Source organism: Anomaloglossus baeobatrachus, chromosome 11 (genome assembly GCF_048569485.1).
Source record: "Anomaloglossus baeobatrachus isolate aAnoBae1 chromosome 11, aAnoBae1.hap1, whole genome shotgun sequence".
Lineage (NCBI taxonomy): Eukaryota > Metazoa > Chordata > Amphibia > Anura > Aromobatidae > Anomaloglossus > Anomaloglossus baeobatrachus.
Window position 1 is genome coordinate 24,679,416 of NC_134363.1, and position 15,663 is coordinate 24,695,078.

Here is a 15,663-nt window from a genome sequence, read left to right on the forward strand (position 1 = left end):
ACATGAGGACAGGAGCGGTTTCTGACTTTCATGGTAACCACAATATAACTTTATTGTGTATTTTCTGTACATGTTAGTTTATTTTTCCTTCTAGCTTCAAGTTTTGTCATTTAACTGACTTTATTAATAACCGTTGATAACAATAAACTACTCTGTCACAAGCACAAACTGAGGTAAAATTCTTGGGCAAAAATGAGCGCACATCTGACTTAGGAAAGATGGAAATCTAGAGGAACACTTGTCTCTCTTTGGGCTTTCCTATATTCTTTTCCTCCTATCCTTGTCCTCATCCTCTCAGTAACAGCAGTTTTTGTGTTTTCCTTTCTTCTCCAGTTCCTCTTTCTCTTGCCTTTCTCTCCTGCCACTACCTTTTTATTGTCATGCTCACCATCCTTCCCTCAATCTTATATCCGTAGCTGATCTCACAACAGTTTTCTTGCTCTCAGTTTCCGGAGCCTGACGTCCTTGGGTTCCTGTGTCTCTCTATTATAGAGCCTCCATCTCCTGAGTTATTCATGCACTACAATTAGTCAGAGATATTTTGGGATATAAATGATTTTTAAGGCCTTTGTGTTAATTTTACCCCTCACTATATCCATTGATGTACATGTAGTCATAATACTATACGACACATCTTTGCTATTTGGAGTCAATATGGATTCCCTGAGACTGATTCCAGGTGGCTTCGAATGTTCTTAGTCTCAAAATCTGGTTCCCTTTTGCAGACTAATTTGAAGTATATTGAGATGGTTCTAGTCTTTTATTAAACTAATTTTAGGTATGTTGAAATACTTCTCAACATTCGTGAAAATAATTTCAGAAATTGCAAAATAATTCTAATCTCCTATAAAATTAACATTTAAACTTTCATTAGTATCATTGGACTCTATCATCTTACAAGATGTTACAAACGCATCCAGTAAATCAACTGTTTTTCTCTGACCAAAGTTACTTTGAAACATTTTACATAAATATATTTTGCATTTGGCTTTGAAAATGTTGATCCTGAAATCAACAAAGTCACAGTCTTCTTCTATACAAAAGTTAAGTCCCTTTTTTAGACCTGAATTACGCCATCATCCAACTTGTGTGTAGTAATTACTTATCAATTATTTTTTGCTGATTCCCAAGTTAATTTCTCCATGTGATTTGCTTCTGTTTTCTTCCTCTTATTGTATTTATTCTTCCTTATGCCCATCCTAATCTATCTCCTAAAAAATATGTGATCCTGAGACAATTCCTTATAAATCCTCAAAGCTGAAGGTCTAGGGCATTCCAAAGAGGCACTTGAATCTGAGTCTGTGGTCTGTGGTATTTCTTCTATTCCTCTGCATTTAATATTTTCATGATTATTATTATTATTATTATTATTCAAATTAAACACTTGTCTCATTTCATAGTCTCTTTTTTGTCTCTCAAGAATTTTTCATTTTTTAAAGAAGTTACTTTTTGTCCAGTTTAATAAGAAATGCTGTCTCTTGTTGGCCCAGTTACGCTTGTTAATAATGAAATTTTAACTTTTTACAGCTTTAAATTCACTTTCACATGTTCTTTTTCATTTTGTTCTGAGACCAACTTAACCAAATTAATTGCGAAGTCATGATTAGAGTTGAGCGCGGTTCGTGGTTCGTGGTTCTCCAGTTCGCGGCTCGAGTGATTTTGGGGCATGTTCTAGATCGAACTAGAACTCGAGCTTTTTGCAAAAGCTCGGTAGTTCTAGAAACGTTCGAGAACGGTTCTAGCAGCCAAAAAACAGCTAAATCATAGCTTGGTTTCTGCTGTAATAGTGTAAGTCACTCTGTGAATCAAACTATTATGACATTTCAGTGTATAGTGTGCGTGAACAGCGCCTTCAGATCACTGCTGTTTCTATAATGGCGATCGCCATTTTTTTTTTTTTTTTTTCTTGTCTTCCTTCCCTAAGTGCGCGCGTCTTGTGGGGCGGGCCAGCATGTCAGCCAATCCCAGACACACACACAGCTAAGTGGACTTTGAGCCAGAGAAGCAACGGCATGTGTGATAGGATCTGCATGTCACATGTCCCTGCATTATAAAACCGGACATTTTCTTCACGGACGCCATTATCTGCCTTCTGCGTCTTTGGTGTCAGACATCACTGTCGCAGCTCCGTCTTCCTGAGTCCTATAGCCGATACAGCTGTATGCGCTGCATACACAGCGTTAGACAGCTTAGGGAGAGCACTTTATAGCAGTCCTTTTAAGGGCTCCAACCGGCAGGGTCAGAGAGCCATAGGTGACAGGTCCTGCAAACAGCAACAGCGTCTGTGTAGCCCAGGTCAGGGATTTCCTCCCTGCATTTCACCATTAGGAGGGAATAGAAAGGCAGGCTTCCATTCCTCTACCCAGAGCACCACAATCCTGCCACTGTACCCTCTTGTCCTCTGCACACTCCAACTGATAACTAAGCCATTATACTAGCAAACACTCAGTGTACCTAGTGGCATCCTATACGTGGCTATTGGACTTTGCTATAGTCCCACTAGTGCAAAGACATTTGCAGAGCGCGTCTGCCTGCATTGCACACTACAACTCATTCTAAACAAGCCATTATACTAGCAAACACTCAGTGTACCTAGTGGCATCCTATACGTGGCTATTGGACTTTGCTATAGTCCCACTAGTGCAAAGACATTTGCAGAGCGCGTCTGCCTGCGTTGCACACTACAACTCATTCTAACCAAGCCATTATACTAGCAAACACTCAGTGTACCTAGTGGCATCCTATACGTGGCTATTGGACTTTGCTATAGTCCCACTAGTGCAAAGACATTTGCAGAGCGCGTCTGCCTGCATTGCACACTCCAACTCATTAAAACCAAGCCATTATACTAGCAAACACTCAGTGTACCTAGTGGCATCCTATACGTGGCTATTGGACTTTGCTATAGTCCCACTAGTGCAAAGACATTTGCATAGCGCGTCTGCCGGCATTGCACACTCAAACTCATTTTAACTAAGCCATTATACTAGCAAACACTCAGTGTACCTAGTGGCATCCTATACGTGGCTATTGGACTTTGCTATAGTCCCACTAGTGCAAAGACATTAGCAGAGCACATCTGCCTGCATTGCACACTACAACTCATTCTAACCAAGCCATTAGACTAGCAAACACTCAGTGTACCTAGTGGCATCCTATACGTGGCTATTGGACTTTGCTATAGTCCCACTAGTGCAAAGACATTTGCATAGTGCGTCTGCCTGCATTGCACACTCAAACTCATTTTAACTAAGCCATTATACTAGCAAACACTCAGTGTACCTAGTGGCATCCTATACGTGGCTATTGGACTTTGCTATAGTCCCACTAGTGCAAAGACATTAGCAGAGCACATCTGCCTGCATTGCACACTACAACTCATTCTAACCAAGCCATTATACTAGCAAACACTCAGTGTACCTAGTGGCATCCTATACGTGGCTATTGGACTTTGCTATAGTCCCACTAGTGCAAAGACATTTGCAGAGCGCGTCTGCCTGCATTGCACACTCCAACTCATTAAAACCAAGCCATTATACTAGCAAACACTCAGTGTACCTAGTGGCATCCTATACGTGGCTATTGGACTTTGCTATAGTCCCACTAGTGCAAAGACATTTGCATAGCGCGTCTGCCTGCATTGCACACTCAAACTCATTTTAACTAAGCCATTATACTAGCAAACACTCACTGTACCTAGTTGTATCCTAAACGTGGCTATTGTACTTTTGTCAATTCACAGTATTGGAACGTTATTTGCAGCACGTCTGCCTGCATTGCACACTCAAACTTTTTTAAACTCAGCCATTTATAGTAGCAAACACTCAGTGTACCTAGTTGTATCCTAAACGTGGCTATTGTACTTTTGTCTATTCCCAGTATTGGAACGATATTTGCAGCACGTCTGCCTGCATTGCACACTCAAACTTTTTTAAACTCAGCCATTTATAGTAGCAAACACTCAGTGTACCTAGTTGTATCCTAAACGTGGCTATTGTACTTTTGTCAATTCACAGTATTGGAACGTTATTTGCAGCACGTCTGCCTGCATTGCACACTCAAACTTTTTTAAACTCAGCCATTTATAGTAGCAAACACTCAGTGTACCTAGTTGTATCCTAAACGTGGCTATTGTACTTTTGTCTATTCACAGTATTGGAACGATATTTGCAGCACGTCTGCCTGCATTGCACACTCAAACTTTTTTAAACTCAGCCATTATACTAGCAAACACTCACTGTACCTAGTTGTATCCTAAACGTGGCTATTGTACTTTTGTCAATTCACAGTATTGGAACGTTATTTGCAGCACGTCTGCCTGCATTGCACACTCAAACTTTTTTAAACTCAGCCATTTATAGTAGCAAACACTCAGTGTACCTAGTTGTATCCTAAACGTGGCTATTGTACTTTTGTCAATTCACAGTATTGGAACGTTATTTGCAGCACGTCTGCCTGCATTGCACACTCAAACTTTTTTAAACTCAGCCATTTATAGTAGCAAACACTCAGTGTACCTAGTTGTATCCTAAACGTGGCTATTGTACTTTTGTCTATTCACACTACTGCAAATCTATGTGCAGCACCTCTGCATGACAACCTCGTGCTCTGTTTTTAATAAGCTATAATGATAGCACAAAATACTGCCATTTTGTGGCATCATAGAACTGGCTGTTGTATTCCATTAGTGCCCCACTGGTGACAAGCTATTTCTAGCACCTCTACATCACACCCTCATGCACATTTAGCTACGCTAATGTTATAGCAAACTCATGGAATTCATTGCTGCATTTCATAATTCAGAGGGATAGAAAGTCAGGCTTCCTTTAGCTTTTCCTTCTGTTCATAGACAGCATCTCCAAGACAAATTTCCCCTCCACGTCTAAGTGTGGAGAGGCAGCTAGTGCGCATGCGTGTGCCGATGTACCCCAGCTGCATCATAATTACAGTGTTTCGCCTAGTGAGTATGCTCAGCCTGACTGTGCCATTCCTGACGCTAAGTCTTCATTTCGGGATACAGCGCATGCTCCCACACTAAGTGTGAAAAGCCTCTTTGCACAGGTGCTTGCATTCTGTGCCGGGTCTAAGTCCTGTTTTGTGCCTAGACACCATGCTAAAGCTGATAGTCTTTTTTCAGAGACTGTATTTCATGCTACTGAGCATGCTCAGGCACTTCCTGCATCAGAGACTAGGTCCGGTAATGAACTCTTTGGCCCTGGCCCTGATGTGGGGGTCCCATATAGACCACAGGGCATCAGGTGTCCTCCCAAATGGCTTGCAGAGGCCCACACCTATGACTTGTCACCGCATTATTGATGGTCAGACGATGACTGGTGAGGTGTTTGGGTCATGGCAGCCATGAGGTCATCATTGAAGTTGCGTTTCCAAATAGGACGCTAGTTATGCCACTCATGACGTGTCACTCTGCTTTTGTCTCCAGGAGGTGCATTGTGGTTCACCCTGGTTTGGGGCGGACCCAGGTTATAAAAGGGGCTGGAGCCAACAAGGAGGTGCGCAGTCTTCTATTATGCTCCGAAAGAGCACACCTCCATGTGTTGAACCCATTGCGGCTTTAGGCCAGAGGTAGGCAGGGATAGGGTGGTGGATGCAGGCCACCACCACAGTTGGTAACGCAGAACGGTTAAGACCAGCTCCTGTCCTAACAGTCCTGCTTGTGCAGCCCAGTGGCATTAACAGGCCTGCTGCTGCTGATGCGCCTGCTGTCCACAGGTGTGGCCCCTACGCACACGGTCAGCGTACTCAATGGCCCCTGTGTTGTTAACAGGGAGTTCCTGGGCTGGGTGGGCATGTGGACCCTGTGACGCTAACAGGGCTCACAGTCTCCAGATCCGAATGGCGTCTAACTCGGTTCAGGCTACTATTAGTTTCATAGCCACACAGCTCTGTATCCTCCACCAAACCTTCAAGTTGCCAACCTCTCCTTTTCCAACTGGGAGCACGGTGGACACTGACTGCTGAAGGTGATATATACCTTTCTCTTTCTTTTCTTATTAATTTTTGTTATATAGCGGTCACAGATTATATACCACTTTATCCAAATCTGCCAGTCCCACTGTAACAGATGTTGTTTCTTCAGCAAATGTTACAGTTGTTTAACCACCAAATCCACGGACCCAAATTTTTTTCCCCTTTCCAACACACCTGTTCCCCTTTCCAACAGCATCTGTCCTTTTTCAACTCATTTTGGGATATGACCAAAAGTGCAACTGTGCAGGGACACCGTACTCAACGCCATCTCAGCACAGCAGCCATCCCTCGGTCCCTCCGATGTGGACAAGTAAAAGACCATTTCCTCCTATCCATGACAAAGTGTTGAGATTCACTCTGTGCAGCACTGGTGTTTAGTGGAAAAGTAGATCTAAGATTGCGTACCACATTCTGCAGATACTCCTGTATACGTGCGTCTATTTCTATGGCAGGAATTAGTTCGCCAAATTTTGTCTTGTACCGGGGATCTAACAGTGTGGCAACCCAGTATTCAGGATTACTTCAAATTCATACAATCCGAGGGTCATGTAGGTAGTGCAGCAAGAAGGCGCTCATGTGTCTTGTGCATCCAGGAGGACCAAGTCCTTGGTGTGTTGGTGGCAGAGAGGTGAGAATCGTGCATCCTTCCTCTGCCCTCTACCCACAACCTCGCACAACCGAAATGTGAGCAAGCTCTCACTCATCTGCTGAGTCTTCCATGCCCATCGCCAGTTCGTCCTCCATTTCTTCATGGGCTCCTGCACTTTCATCAACACTTTTTGCTGATACTATGCGCCCTTGTTAATCCCTCTCCCTCACCATGACTGCCGCATAGGTGCCGCTGACCATCTGGACCTCGTAGATCTTGTTATCCCTTCCGCATATGACTCCTCCTGTACTTCCTCCCCTTCCTCTTGTCCCAACACCTGACTCCGAATAATAATTACAGTGTGCTCCATCATGTAGATGACCAGAATTGTCACGCTGAGAATGACATTGCCAGTGCTAAACATCTTCGTCGACATTTCAAAACTGTGTAGCAGGGTGCATAGGTCCTTGATCTGACACCACTCCAGCAGCGTGATCTGCACCACCTCTGGATCAACTTATCCCAGGCTATATGTCTTACCGTATTTCAGCAGGGCTCTGCGGTGCTGCCACACACGCTGCAACATGTGCAGATTCCAATTCCTGCGTGTCGGAACATCGCATTTACGGCGTTTAACTGCCAGACCCTAAGACTTCCGGAGTTAATGAAAGTTGTTGAGCTGCTGTGTGCGCACGATGGAAGTGAGCACATAGCGAGCGTGCCCGCTGCACAAGGACATGTAGGCCGTGATGGTGTTTTAAAAATTGCTGGAGAATTCGGATCAACACGGGAGCCATAAAAGGCACGTGTGTCACATTGCCCTGAGGATGGCCCGCAGCCAGGTTTGCATCATTGCCGCACACGGCTGTTAAGTCACCAACGGAGTCCGCTCCGTCAATTTGTACTCCGGTCGCCAGGTGACAACGTGTTCCTTTCATGAATAGTGCTGATGATGGGAGAGTAGTCGATGCCAGCGGCGCAGGTGGACGCAGGTTATGCTCACCCACTGGGCTGCATTACCTTGACAGATGCAGAATCTCTGGCTGAATGTAGCTGGTGGGTATCTCACAGATGAAATACCATCATTCAGCTACAACCAATGGGAAGACACCACACCCTTTTTTATGCCCATCCTGTCTGCAGACCACTGCCAGACATAGCTATGAACCTCTGGTTAATTTTACCCCCAGTTCAGTTTTATGATTTTGTGTGCTTGTTACCTGACTACTTTTCCTGCTTGCTGTTTATGTACCTTGTTGGCCGATACGCATTTCACCTCTGCTTGTTTTCTGATTAAGTCCTGGCCGTCCCATTCTGTTCCTGTTCCTCAATTAATGTTTTGACCCTGCCTGACTACTATTCTCTGTAATAGCGGTGTGACTCACATTTCCCATACATTTCAAAGTAAAACTTTGACCGCCTGATGGCATTGAGCTCTGCTGCCAGCATAGTAAGGAGGTGTGTGGTAGTCCTTGTGCGCAGTTGCAAGGAAGGGTGGCCTGACCACACAGGGTTTGCGCAAAGATAGAGGACCCACACGAGGTTGAAGAGGCAGAAGCAGTGTATTAACTTCTACATACAGAACAAGGATTGAAACAACTCGTGGGGACGGCAAGACTTGTACAGCAGACCCTTCTCCATCTCTCACCATAGTTTGCCAGTGCCCAGTCAGTGACATGTAATGACCCTGTCTATGCTTACTGGTCCAAGTATCTGTGTTGAAATGCACCCTGTCGCACACAGATTTTCTCAAGGAAGTGGTGATGTTGTGTGCGACATGCCGGTGTAGCGCGGGCATGCTTTTCTTGGAGAAGCAGTGGTGATTGGGCATCTGGTACTGGGGCACAGCGACAGACATAAGGTCTGTAAAATCCTGTGTGTCCACTACGCGTAAAGGCAGCATTTCGGTAGCCAACAGCTTACAGAGGGATAGAGTCAACCACTTAGCTTTGTCATGGGTCGCAGTAAGTGGCCTTTTATTTGACCACATCTGAGGGACAGAGATCTGGCTGCTGTCTGTAGACGGTGTTGAGTAGGGTGTCCCTGGAAAAATGCAGGTTTGTGAGAAAAGTGCAGGTGGAGACATGATGTTGGCTTCATCTTGCCTTCAGATCTGTTCATCTTGTATCATTTTTAAAAAACACAGCAAGCAAGGGTTACTCCAAGCGGAGTCTCCCTTTTTTTCCAAAAATTGGGCCCCACACAGACACCTTATCAGTGGCAGCACTTGTGCCCTAGTTGCAAACAGGATGTTTTGATTTGCATCAAGCACATTCCAAATCCACAAGCATTTACTCTCCCCAGGATGACACAGGGGTAGTAAATTCCTTCTGGATCCATGACTTGTTCATTTTGATGAACGTCAGTCTGTCCACATTGTCACTGGACAGACGCGTGCGCTTATCTGTCAGCACACACCCAGCAGCACTGAAGACACGTTCAGAGACAACGCTGGCAGCTGGACACGACAAAATCTTCGAGGCGTAACTGGAGAGCTCTTGACATTTTTCTAGATTTGAAGCACAAAAGGAGCAAGGCTCCATTTGCAAAGTCATTGCATCGATGTTCATTTGGAGATACTCCTGTATCATCCTCTCCATCCGTTGACTATGTGTCAGACTTGTTGTCTCTGGTGGCCTTGCAAAGGAGGGTCTAAAAAAATTATGAAAAGATTCCATAAAATTGCTGTTACCAGCACCAGATACGGTCCTACTGGTACGGGTAGACTGTTGAAGATGACGAGGCCGTCCCATGTTTGTCAAGTTACAACTGGGAGAATCACTCCCTTCACCTGCACGGTTGTTTGGTGGAAAAGCCGAGCTAAGATCGAGTAACAGCTTCTGCTGATACTCCTGCATACGTGCGTCCCTTTCTATGGGTGGAATTATGTCACAAAATTTGGACTTGTCCCGGGGATCTAATAGTGTGGCAAGCCAGTAGTCATCATCACTTCTAATTTTGACAATACGAGGGTCATGTTGGAGGTAGTGCAACAAGAAGGCACTCATGTGTCTTGCGCAGCCATGCGCACCAAGTCCACGCTGTGTTTGTGGCATAGAGGTGCTAACCGTTCTTTCTTCCTCTGTCATCTCCCCCCAACCTCTTTCAACTGAAATTTGACCAAGGTCCCCCTCATCTGCTGAGTCTTCCATGTCCATGGACAGTTCGTCCTCCATATCTTCATGTCCTCCTGCACCTTCCTCAACATCTCACCTGCTACCATGCGCCCTTGTTGATCCCTGTCCCCCATGGTCCCATGCCTGCCGCGTTGGTGATGATGAACGTCTGGACCTTGGTGATGTTGTTGTGTCTTGCGCATATGAATCCTCCTGTAGTTCCTCCCCTTCCTGTTGTCCCACCCCCTGACTACGAATAGTGTTTAGCGTGTGCTCCAGCATGTAAATGACTGTAATCGTCATGCTGATAATGGCATTGTCAGCGCTAAACATATTCGTCGCCATGTCGAAACTGTGCAGAAGGGTGCATAGGTCCTTGATCTGAGATCACTCCATCAGGGTGATCTGCCCCACTTCTGCATCTCGTTGGCCCAGGCTATACATCATGACGTATTGCACCAGGGCTCGCCGGTGCTGCCACAGTCGCTGTAACATGTGGAGAGTTGAATTCCAGCGTGTCGCCACATCGCATTTCAGGCGATGAACCGGCAGGCCGAAAGACTTCTGTAGCGATGCAAGTCGCTCAGGTGCGGCGGTTGAACGGCGGAAGTGAGCACTGCAGACAGTTTCCGTGCCCTGGTCAGAAGGCCATCTAGGCCGGGATAGTGTGTTAAAAATTGCTGGACAACAAGGTTAAACACGTGAGCCATACAAGGCACGTGTGTCACCTTGCCCAGGCGAAGGGCCGCACCCAGGTTTGCAGCATTGTCGCACACGGCCTTACCAGGCTGCAGGTTGAGTGGAGACAACCATTTATCAAAATCAGTCTCCAGAGCTGCCCACAACTCAGTCGCTGTGTGACTCCTATTTCAAAGACATGTCAAGCTAAAGACCGCCTGATGCCGTTGCGCTCTGCTACCAGCATAGTAATGAGGGGTGCGTGATTCCTTCTGCGCAGTGAGAACGCTGGTGGCCTGACCAGGCAGGCTTGGGGCGGAGGTGGAGGACCCAGATGAGGTGGAGGATGCAGAAGCAGTGGCGGAACTTGGACAGACAGAGGATTGACACACAAGTCGTGGGGACGGCAAGACTTGTGCAGCAGACCCTTCACCATCTATCACCATAGTTACCCAGTGGCCAGTCAGCGACATGTAACGTCCCTGTCCATGCTTACTGGTCCAAGTATCGGTGGTGAAATGCACCCGTTCACACACAGAGTTTCTCAAGGAAGCGGTGATGTTGTGTGCGACATGCTGGTGTAGCGCGGGCACACCTTTCTTAGAGAAGTAGTGGCGACTAGGCATCTGGTACTGGGGCACAGCGACAGACATAAGGTCTCTAAAATCCTGTGTGTCCACTAGGCGGAAAGGCAGCATTTCTGTAGTCAACAGCTTACAGAGGGATAGAGTCAACCTCTTCGCTTTGTCATGGGTCGCAGGAAGTGGCCTTTTATTTGACCACATCTGAGGGACAGAGATCTGGCTGCTGTGTGTAGACGGTGTTGAGTCGGGTGTCCCTGGAAAAATGCAGCTTTGTGAGGAAAGTGCAGGCGGAGACATGATGTTGCCTTCATCCAAAGTTGGTGCTATCGATGTCTGAGAGAGCTGTACACACTCACTTGTTTCCCCTTCCAAACCAACTGACGACCTACCAAGCAAACTGCCTGTTGCGGTTACGGTGGTGGAAGTTGTGGGTGGAAAAACAGGTGTGACAGCTGTCCCCACAGTCCTAGAAGATGACGAGCGCGCGGATGCACTGGAAGGGGCAGGCGGTGGATGGTTCGCTCCGCTAGGCCGCATTGCAGCACGGTGAGCTTCCCATCGGGCCATATGATATTTATTCATGTGACGATTCATGGAAGAAGTTGTCAAACTGCTGAGGTTTTGACCTCTACTAAGAGAACCATGACAAATTTTACAGATCACATAATTTGGGCGATCTTTTTCTATGTCAAAAAAGGACCTGGCTAGGCAAGGCTTAGAGGCCATGCGACCTGTTGATCCACCCCGAATAATGCTCAGAGGCAGAGTGGTGGCTGAGGATGCAGTTGTAGACGTGCTACCAGTGCTCCGACTGTGTCCAGGAAGGCGCCAGGTTACTTCGACGTCGGTTGCATCCTCCTCCACCGCCTCTGTTGACCTCCTCGAGTGTCTGACTGTGGGTTGACAGTAGGTGTGATCTAGAACTTAATCATCAATTGTTGTGTTTGCACTCCCCTACCCCTCAGACCGAGTTTCTTCTTGCCCTGACCGAATATTTAAGTTGTCATCCCAATCGGGTATCTGCGTCTCATCTTCATCAGTATGTTCCTCATTGCCTATAACCACAGTTGTTGGAAAGGCAGCATTTTGGTAGCCAACAGTTTGCATATGATGAAAGTCAACCTCCAAGCCATTTCATGCCCTTCTAAAAGCATGTAAAACACAGCGAGGGGACTCCAACCACAGTCTCCCTCGTTGCCACTAACTGGGCCACACACACCCCACTTGACTGGCATCGGTTGAGCCCCCCTTTTGACAAAGAAAAAGATGCTTTGCATGAAGCACTCTCAAAAATACGCGTGCCTTTCCCGTCCCCTGGCTGACCCAGGGGAAGAAAAGTCCTCTGAGAGCCATGACTTGTTCATCTTGGTTCTTTTAGAGACACAGCGAGGGGACTCCAACCACAGTCTCCCTCGTTGCCACTAACTGGGCCACACACACCCCACTTGACTGGCATCGGTTGAGCACCCTTTTGAAAAAGAAAAAGATGCTTTGCATGAAGCACTCTCAAAAATACGCGTGCCTTTCCCGTCCCCTGGCTGACCCAGGGGAAGAAAAGTCCTCTGAGAGCCATGACTTGTTCATCTTGGTTCTTTTAGAGACACAGCGAGGGGACTCCAACCACAGTCTCCCTCGTTGCCACTAACTGGGCCACACACACCCCACTTGACTGGCATCGGTTGAGCCCCCTTTTGAAAAAGAAAAAGATGCTTTGCATGAAGCACTCTCAAAAATACGCGTGCCTTTCCCGTCCCCTGGCTGACCCAGGGGAAGAAAAGTCCTCTGAGAGCCATGACTTGTTCATCTTGGTTCTTTTAGAGACACAGCGAGGGGACTCCAACCACAGTCTCCCTCGTTGCCACTAACTGGGCCACACACACCCCACTTGACTGGCATCGGTTGAGCCCCCTTTTGACAAAGAAAAAGATGCTTTGCATGAAGCACTCTCAAAAATACGCGTGCCTTTCCCGTCCCCTGGCTGACCCAGGGGAAGAAAAGTCCTCTGAGAGCCATGACTTGTTCATCTTGGTTCTTTTAGAGACACAGCGAGGGGACTCCAACCACAGTCTCCCTCGTTGCCACTAACTGGGCCACACACACCCCACTTGACTGGCATCGGTTGAGCACCCTTTTGAAAAAGAAAAAGATGCTTTGCATGAAGCACTCTCAAAAATACGCGTGCCTTTCCCGTCCCCTGGCTGACCCAGGGGAAGAAAAGTCCTCTGAGAGCCATGACTTGTTCATCTTGGTTCTTTTAGAGACACAGCGAGGGGACTCCAACCACAGTCTCCCTCGTTGCCACTAACTGGGCCACACACACCCCACTTGACTGGCATCGGTTGAGCCCCCTTTTGAAAAAGAAAAAGATGCTTTGCATGAAGCACTCTCAAAAATACGCGTGCCTTTCCCGTCCCCTGGCTGACCCAGGGGAAGAAAAGTCCTCTGAGAGCCATGACTTGTTCATCTTGGTTCTTTTAGAGACACAGCGAGGGGACTCCAACCACAGTCTCCCTCGTTGCCACTAACTGGGCCACACACACCCCACTTGACTGGCATCGGTTGAGCCCCCTTTTGAAAAAGAAAAAGATGCTTTGCATGAAGCACTCTCAAAAATACGCGTGCCTTTCCCGTCCCCTGGCTGACCCAGGGGAAGAAAAGTCCTCTGAGAGCCATGACTTGTTCATCTTGGTTCTTTTAGAGACACAGCGAGGGGACTCCAACCACAGTCTCCCTCGTTGCCACTAACTGGGCCACACACACCCCACTTGACTGGCATCGGTTGACCCCCCCTTTTGACAAAGAAAAAGATGCTTTGCATGAAGCACTCTCAAAAATACGCGTGCCGTTCCCGTCCCCTGGCTGACCCAGGGGAAGAAAAGTCCTCTGAGAGCCATGACTTGTTCATCTTGGTTCTTTTAGAGACACAGCGAGGGGACTCCAACCACAGTCTCCCTCGTTGCCACTAACTGGGCCACACACACCCCACTTGACTGGCATCGGTTGAGCCCCCTTTTGAAAAAGAAAAAGATGCTTTGCATGAAGCACTCTCAAAAATACGCGTGCCTTTCCCGTCCCCTGGCTGACCCAGGGGAAGAAAAGTCCTCTGAGAGCCATGACTTGTTCATCTTGGTTCTTTTAGAGACACAGCGAGGGGACTCCAACCACAGTCTCCCTCGTTGCCACTAACTGGGCCACACACACCCCACTTGACTGGCATCGGTTGAGCCCCCTTTTGACAAAGAAAAAGATGCTTTGCATGAAGCACTCTCAAAAATACGCGTGCCTTTCCCGTCCCCTGGCTGACCCAGGGGAAGAAAAGTCCTCTGAGAGCCATGACTTGTTCATCTTGGTTCTTTTAGAGACACAGCGAGGGGACTCCAACCACAGTCTCCCTCGTTGCCACTAACTGGGCCACACACACCCCACTTGACTGGCATCGGTTGAGCACCCTTTTGAAAAAGAAAAAGATGCTTTGCATGAAGCACTCTCAAAAATACGCGTGCCTTTCCCGTCCCCTGGCTGACCCAGGGGAAGAAAAGTCCTCTGAGAGCCATGACTTGTTCATCTTGGTTCTTTTAGAGACACAGCGAGGGGACTCCAACCACAGTCTCCCTCGTTGCCACTAACTGGGCCACACACACCCCACTTGACTGGCATCGGTTGAGCCCCCTTTTGAAAAAGAAAAAGATGCTTTGCATGAAGCACTCTCAAAAATACGCGTGCCTTTCCCGTCCCCTGGCTGACCCAGGGGAAGAAAAGTCCTCTGAGAGCCATGACTTGTTCATCTTGGTTCTTTTAGAGACACAGCGAGGGGACTCCAACCACAGTCTCCCTCGTTGCCACTAACTGGGCCACACACACCCCACTTGACTGTCATCGGTTGAGCCCCCCTTTTGACAAAGAAAAAGATGCTTTGCATGAAGCACTCTCAAAAATACGCGTGCCTTTCCCGTCCCCTGGCTGACCCAGGGGAAGAAAAGTCCTCTGAGAGCCATGACTTGTTCATCTTGGTTCTTTTAGAGACACAGCGAGGGGACTCCAACCACAGTCTCCCTCGTTGCCACTAACTGGGCCACACACACCCCACTTGACTGGCATCGGTTGAGCCCCCCTTTTGACAAAGAAAAAGATGCTTTGCATGAAGCACTCTCAAAAATACGCGTGCCTTTCGCCTCCCCTGGCTGACCCAGGGGAAGAAAAGTCCTCTGAGAGCCAGGTCCACATTGTCAGTGGACAGACACGTGTGCTTATCTGCCAGCAGACCCCCAGCAGCACTGAAGACAGGTTCCGAGAGAACGCTGGCTGCAGGACACGACAAGATCCTCAAGGCGTACGTGGCGAGCTCAGGCAATTTATCCAGATTGGAAGCCTAAAATGAGCAGGGCTCAAGTTGCACAATAATGGAATCGATGTTTCTTTGCATATACTCATATATCTGTGTGTCTCCCTCTTTTTCCTTGTCCAGCTGTTTTGTTTTCACATGAGTATATGTCCTTGTCACTTTCCCATGTGTTTGTGTTATGTTGTGAGTTGTTTGTCACCTTTTGGACACCTTTCAGGGTGTTTTCTAGGTGTTTTACTGTGTTTGTGATTGCCTGCCATTGTTTCCTATGGGCTCGAGTTCGGTTCGTCGAACGTTCGACGAGCCGAACTCGAGCCAGACCCCCCGTTCGGCGAACCGCCTCGAGCCGAACCGGGACCGGTTCGC